Here is a 7,922-nt window from a genome sequence, read left to right as displayed (position 1 = left end):
ACTTCCCAGCTCCTGGGGGTGTCTACTTTACAACCCTTGGTGTGTTAATTCTTGTTAGGGGCATTCCTGAAATGGGGGCATCTTAGCAATAGTAGAGCATTTTTTCCTTAATTTTAGTGGTGAAATCCCTGAGTTTCACCCAAGGCTGGTTTAGTATGGGGTGAGTCAAATCTCAGGCCTACACCTTGGTTCCCTATTCCCTGCTGGGAGTGGGGGAAGCCATCTGGGGCTTCTTGCCTCCCTGTTCCCGGCCGGGAGTGTGGGGGAAGCCAACCGGGGCTTCTTGCCACTGGGGAGTGGAGTCCAGCTGCCCTGCCTAAATGCCCTGAAAATCCCACCAGGTGCCCATCTGTATCCTAGGGCACCCAAATAGCTTTGAAAATCTGTCCCAGTTAGATCATCTTCTAGTCTGACTGTATAACAAAGGCCATAGTACTTCATTCAGTTACCCTAGTATTTGCCCCATAACTTGTGTATAATTAAAGCATATCTACCAAAAAGACATCCTGTCTTGATTTGAAGATTTCAAGAGATAGCAAATCTATCATGTCCCTGGGTAGTTTGTTCCAATGGTTAATCACCCTTACTGTTTGGCTTGGTTTGCTGGTGGGTTTTTTAAAGAAAACTAGTTTTTAATAATAAATTAGTGTAGTACCAAATCAAAGTGCATTACATCTATATAGTTACCTTTATTAACCAAACCTGTAATCTCAAAGAATTAAATCAGGTTTGTTTGACAAGACACATTTTCCATAAAACAGTGTAGACTGGCATTAATCATATTCTCATCCATTAATTCTTAACGAAATCCTCTGTCAGCTTTTCCATTTTTCCCCAGGATTGATGTCTGGCTAATCAGCCTACAATTATCCGGATCATCTTGCACTTTTTAAATATTGACACAACATTAGCACTCTCAGTCTCCCGGAATTTCTGCAGTATTTCAAGAGTTTATTTAAATATGAACATAAGTAGATCAGAGGTCTCCTCAGCCAACTTTTTTTAGGACTCTTGGCTGCCAGTTATCTGGGCCTGACATAAAAATGTTTATCCCAAGTAGCTTAACATCCTCACTTTCTAATCTACTGGAAAACAGTTAATTGTCCTTGTGTGATATGAGTAGATCAACATGCTTTTTACCAAATATCAAACACATTTATTAAACACTCTGCTTTTTCTGCATTAACAGTTTTATCCTTTTCCATCTATTAATGGGCCTGTAGCATGGTGAGAATTTATTTGATATAAGATGTACTTAATAGTTCTGCTAGCTGTGGATTTTTTTCCCTGAAGTTGTTAGCTTCCCTTATCAATTTTCTACACTTGTAGCTTATTTATAGTGTTTGTAATCTACTTTACATGTTTTACATTTGTTATATCTTATTTTTAATAGCTGCCTTCACTTCCCCTCTTAACCAGGACAGGCTGTTTAACACTACACAAAAACACTGTGTGTTGTTCAGTACTTTGTGCCAGAATAGGGCTATCCATCTCTAGATATTAAATGTTCTGCTCTGGTAAATTTCTTTCAAGGTGGAAAATCATACCTAGTTTATGCCCAAATGGACCATTATCTCAATAATGTTCATTTTAGATGAAGAGCTACAATGTAGGTAGGTTCTTCAATGTCAAAGTGACAAATCAGACTGCTACATATGAAACCCTGGAGTCTATTGTTCAGGCCTTGCTAAACATTCTCCTTACATGCTTCTATTGAGAGCATTCTCAAAAAGGGATCAGGCAGATAACAAATACATAAAATCTAGCCATGTGAGGCAGATCTGAATGAGGAGTCTAAACTATTTGGATCTTAGAACAGAAGAGTGGCCATACTGGGTCAGTCCAAAGGTCCATCTAGCCCAGTATCCTGTCTTCTGACTGTGGCCAATGTCAGGTGCCCCAGAGGGAATGAACAGTGCAGATAATCATAAAGTGATCCATCCCCTGTTGCCTATTCCCAGCCTCTGGCAAACAATCTTGTTTGGCCTTAGCTCAAAGATGGGAAGCAGTGGCCGCCTCCCGTCATCTCCTATGTTAGCTGATTACTTTATGTTTTTGACATTTAACTCACTTGATTTGTGTCTTATCATTTTAGAACCCTTGTGGGGACACTTTCTGGTACTGGTGAATAATTAAAATTCTGTTTCAACACCTTTCGACTTATACCCTTCTGCGAGTGCATTATCTTTATTACATACCCTGAGAGAATTCATAAGTATTTCTTCATACTCTTTGAAGCTAAATGCCAGTAGATTATTTTTTTTTCTCTCCAATGCCTTCTGCAGCTTCTCTCTACATGCACAGAAAGGATGCTTGTTGCTGCACAGGGGGAATGTAGTTTCAGCTTGCTTCCAAGGTGGTTGAGGAGAGGCTGTAGCCCTGCTCCATCTGAGCACAAGAACTGCAAATTTTTTGTGGGAGGGAGGCTTCCTGTGGGTTCCCCTGCACACCCCCCCCCCAAGTTCCTTTCCGCTTCCCTAATTATCATGGCGAGCTAACCACATGACCCTCACTGAGACTATCATCCCACCACCATTTGTCAAGACTGGAAAGATAGTCAATACAAACTTAGTATTTAAACAGTTCTTGACATTTTATCTGGAATGATCTAAAGCCCTTAAATCCAATCCAACTTCTTGTTTCCTTTTTAAACAACACACAGGCTGTATCATAATGAAAAGGATTGTCCAAACAGCTCTTTTAATTGTATTTTACTGCTGCGGCTTGGCAGATCTGCAGTTCATGTGAATCATGACAACCTGGCTCAATCTGAGGCATAATAGTTTTCTATTCCTTTTCTTTATAGGACTGCTTTCCATTTCTTTCCTTTCAAACCTTTCCATTTCTTTTAAAGCGGGTACTATAAATACTTGCGCCTTGTTTAATAATTGGATCCTTGATATCTTGCTAGTTTTTTTTTATGGGCATCCTCTGTGATTAATTCTTTAGCAGCTTCCGCACAGATTATCTGGATTTCAATTTCCTGTCTTTTCTACCTTCTTGTTTTTTTAAAGTGTAGTTCCACAACAGAGCCTTCAGTATTGTCTCTGTATAGTAGAAGGATGTCTAAATTATATTATGGTCACTTGCTCTGTGGCTCAACCACAGCTTTACTCTCATTAGCTATCAAAAGTTAATATATGGTCCCCCCAAGATATGGTCTCCAATGTGATGTTCAAGTAGATAATGTTCAAGTAGCTGGTGTGCTATTACTATTCTAGTAGATTTAGTGACCTCTGTTTCTCCATGAAATGGACCTCATATCACTGTTATGAGGTGACAACTGGTACTGCTACTCCACAATTACATGAATAAAACTCTGCTTGTGGGAGCTGCTGGTGCTAGCTGGATTACTTAAGTGAGCTAGCAAGACTCATTTCACAGGTAAGGATTAAATTTCATTATGTTTTTGGCTCTACCAGCCCATTGACCTTGCAGTGAGATACCAGAAAACCAGTAGGCAATTCTGTTTGAGCACTACTCACTTTCCTCTAGCTTCCCAGTCTCCATTTTGTCCTTCATCAAAATAATTAAAATCTGCACAGCTCCATCTGAAGAGTCCTGGCTCACCAGTGTTCCGAAGCTGTGGGTGAGTTTCTTCAGGGGAGAGAGAGAGAAGGATCGGCAAGGACAAGCATCGCCAGTGAGAGAAAACTAAATGTCGTAAACAAATCATGGCACTCCTGTGAGGAATTAGTCTTAGAGCTTGTGTACAGAGGAAAGCTTTATGTGGTATAGTTTAAACCAATATTCCTGTGTGGACATTCTTATTCTGGTATAAGAATAGCTTTTTCCAGTTCAGTTTAAACCCCTTCCAAAGTGACAAATAACCTAAACTGAAAAAGGCACTCAGATATATCAGAATAAGTATCCATGCAGAGAATTGTACTTGTATAACTTGGTTTTAAATTCACATCTTAGCCTTGTAGAGGTGTAACTTTTCTGGGTATTCAGGCACTCGGTTATTTCTTCATGATTCAGTAGGACAGTTAGATGCTAAGCAGTCATCTTAAAATAACAAACTCAGATTGAGTGCTAGAGCTTCTGAAGACTCTTTCTCCCTCCTTTACAATTTCTCAAACAGGTAATCTTTGCATTCCTTCCTATTAGACTTCACTTAGGTCTGAATGAGACAAAATTAAATGAGCCTTTATCTGCCTTTAGCATTCCTTAGCTTCATGCTGAGATCTGTAAAACTAATCAGTGTTCATGGCTGATACTCTACATAACAGGTGTTGTGCTATGACTTCTTCAAATGTGAATCTACAGATCTCTGCAAAGAGCCATCCACCTAGAGTACTTCGTACTGAAAACTTTTTAAACTTGCTATTGACCTTTGCTAGCAACATGGTTCACTGCTTTTCTGGGCAAGAAGCCTGACCAACACTGGATGATATGTTACTGAACCATTGCAATACAGTGTTCAGTCAAGTCATGTTGCATCCATTCTGTGAAATGTGTGCAGGAGTGGGCGGAATCCCTCATTTGGCTGCAACTTAGGAGTGTGGCATGGCCACCTAACAAAGCAAGTGAATGTTTTACTTGCCCAATTCAAATGCTATATAAATTTAAGTGGCAACCAAAACCTTTGCGACTGTTGACCTTCATAGTGGTTCAACTTTGAGCCAGAAAGCTCGACTTTAAAAGTCTAAGTCTAGTTCTAGATTTGGTGTCTTTATTCAATAACTTCTGGCTTTCTGAGAAAAGATACAGCAGAGAATATATTTCAAAATGAAACACCACTTAACACACCACAGGAAAGGCAGAGAGAGCCTACTGTTGCAAGTTACTATGAGAAATCTGTTGCTCAAGAAAGGACAATAAATGACCTTTTTATTCATAACTTGTTTTTTTTTTAGTATATTGAATTTTCAATATAGTCTGTGTATTATTGTTTACAACTTCATTTTTCTTAAAGATCCATGCACTTATAAACATTGAATTTTACAGGTAATTTGACTTTTAATCTTGTTACTATTTTAAAATGTCATAGTAACACCAAAATTCCTCTTTCATAGAGAGAACCTGTTTATTTTGAGAATGTTTTCATCCTGAATAACTAGAAATACTGCTTATGCAGATCAGCTGGCATTTGCTTCACCTTTATTTGTCCTGTGTTTGGCTATGTTGTGGATCCCTGTCTGGTCGGCTAGGTTGGTCAACAGTTGTATCTGTCTTGGTCCCCTTCTGTCTGATAGATCTTCTCATCTGGTAGGTCAGTCTTCAGGTGAGTATTAGAGACAAGGTGGGTGAGATAATATCTTCTATTGTACCAACTTCTGTTGGTGAGAGAGACAAACTTTTGAGCCATACAGAGCTCTTCTTGGTCACTTATACCTTAATTGACTTCTTTTCCTACGAGGCAATTGCTGTTCTTTTGCTGGCTGAGTCCCTCTGATGTTGTACTGTTAAGCAGTTTCCCAGATCCAAAATTTTTTTGTCATCTATCTCCATTCATTGCCACAAACAGAATTGCAATGTGAGTGTGTGCACACAGTTCTAGTTGGGAAGTGCAAGAGCAGATCCCTTTTTCAGAATGATGTTCAGGTTTTAGGGAGATATGCAACTTTTCATATATCAAAGGGTATGTCTTCTGGTTTTCTACTATATGATGCTATTTGCAAATGTCAGGCCTGATTTTTTTTTTTTTTTTAGCATGCTATAGTGTATATCAATTCTGTTGGTTTCGGTGGAATAACAGCCTGTGAAACCAGTGTAAATGAAAGACAATCAAGCCCCAAAGTAAATGCATGCACATGCTCTGTCTTAGTTGGGTAGGGTGTGTTCAGAACTCATAATAATCTGTGTCACTGCTCTGGCCAGGGATCAGGAGTGTATTTCAACAAGTCTGTCCTTTTGTTAAAGGATTGCTCCTTTAATAAGGGCATCTGTTAGTAATCAGCACACAATAAAAGTTGAATGGTAGTAAACAGTAGATATACAAGTGGAATGAATACGGCAAATCAAAATTTGGCCTTTAGTTCACTGATGTCTTTGCAAATAATATCTTCCCACCATTCACCCAGCTCTAATGAGTATTTCAGCAACATGCATTTTCAACATACTGATTTTTCTCTTTTGTAATCTGATATTATATATTTTAAATGAACTGTATATTAAATTAACAGATGGATTCATCTGTTGTAGGGGAAAATCAGATTTCACTAAGGACAGTGGGACATTTTTCTTCCTCACCCGCTCCCACAAGGCAACTAGTCTGACAGTGTCTACATGGACACTGCATTGCCCTTACTTCACCGACATAAGCCCTATGCCTCTTGTGGAGGTGGAGTTAGGTCGGTGTAGTAGGGCACTTACATCAGTGGGAGCAAGGCTGTCGTGTGTACACTGACATAATTAGGTCGACATATGCTGCCTTATGTAAACCTAACTCTGTAGTGTAGACCAGCCTTAGTTACACTATGAGGAGTTTTTAAAGAGTTTATCTGCTGGTGGTATCTTTTGACTGCATGGATCACAAAGTATGTAGACCTGCTAAGAGGAACTCAGAAGGGATGATCTTGCACTTTTTATTTGTCTCTTTGGCTATATTATTTGTCTGTTTGGCCATTTGGCAACCCATTCCACAGTGCTTACCCATCCACTCCTCTCTGTTCTCTGCAGACAGTGTTCCATCTTTACTTTTGGAGCTGCTATTCCCAAATCCTCTAAGTATTTTCTTTAAATAATCCACTTTTTTGTCCCAGAAGATGCAACTATACTAGAGTTCATTAAATGACACTAACTTCCTCTAGTCTATATATGAATATCATAAACATAAACTTTCTTTCCAATTATTTTTCACACTTTACACCATATTCTTCTTTCCTTGCAACCTTTCCTTATGTGCCTGTTGCTTTCCTTTAGCATGATGACCTAGAACATCATAGAACAGAATATAGCATGATTGAGTGTAGGGAATAGGGCTAGATAACCTGTTGAGGTCCTTTCCAGTCCTACACTTAACTGGATATTTGATAGCAATAAAGAAAGGAAGTCTTTGCTTACTAGACTGATATTTTTGGGTGGTTAGACTACATTTTATGGCACTTCTTTAGACAACAGTTACTTTCCTCATAGTGACAAAGTGTGCCAACTTTTGTATTCTTATTCACTAACCATGCCAATTACTGTATGCAGCTGTTCCCCCCCACCCCCGCCCCCAGCATTAAGCATAAAGGGACACTATTTACCAAAACTAGACTGTTTTTTTCCTAGTGAAGAAAATCACTAGAAATCTCCCTCACCTTCTGCTGCCTTTGGGATGTGATCATACTAGGGAATCGTGAGTGTGGAAGCAATTTTTACTCATTACTTATTAACAGTATTAGGATTTGTGCCAAGTTGCAAGAACACAGACTGATACCCAATTTTACAAGTACTATCCTCAGTGTCATTGACTCATGAATATATGCATCTACTCCTATTGCCTAATAAATCATCTGAAAACTTGCTGGACTCTCGTAAATCTTCTATAGAAGTTACATTGCTAGTTGACACAGCTGGCCAGTTTACCTAGTGTATAATCTACATCACTGAATTATCTCATACTCCGTAAGAGGCAATTAATGTTGAATTTATGTCAACTATTAATTTTTGCTAAATTGTAATCAACTGATGTAATTTTCTATGTCCTCCATTACATAGCCCAGCACTTCGTCCATCTTACTATACTCTGGTTAATATTATATTAAATAAAATCTTAAAGGTGTTTGCCATTGGTTGGAACTACAGAACAAACAAAGCAATACAGCTACATTTTCTTCTTCAAGTGCTTGCTCATGTCCATTCAACATTAGGTGTGTGTGCTCGTCACACGCACTGTAGCCAGAAGTCTTTCCCTCAGCAGTATCCATAGGAGAGCAGCTCTAGTGCCCTCTGGAGTGGCAGCCGCATGGTGCAGTATAAGGGGTGCCACCGGC

The sequence above is a fragment of the Caretta caretta genome, chromosome 9, assembly GCF_965140235.1.
Source record: "Caretta caretta isolate rCarCar2 chromosome 9, rCarCar1.hap1, whole genome shotgun sequence".
Classification (NCBI taxonomy): Eukaryota; Metazoa; Chordata; order Testudines; family Cheloniidae; genus Caretta; species Caretta caretta.
Note: the sequence above shows the minus strand (reverse complement) of the source record.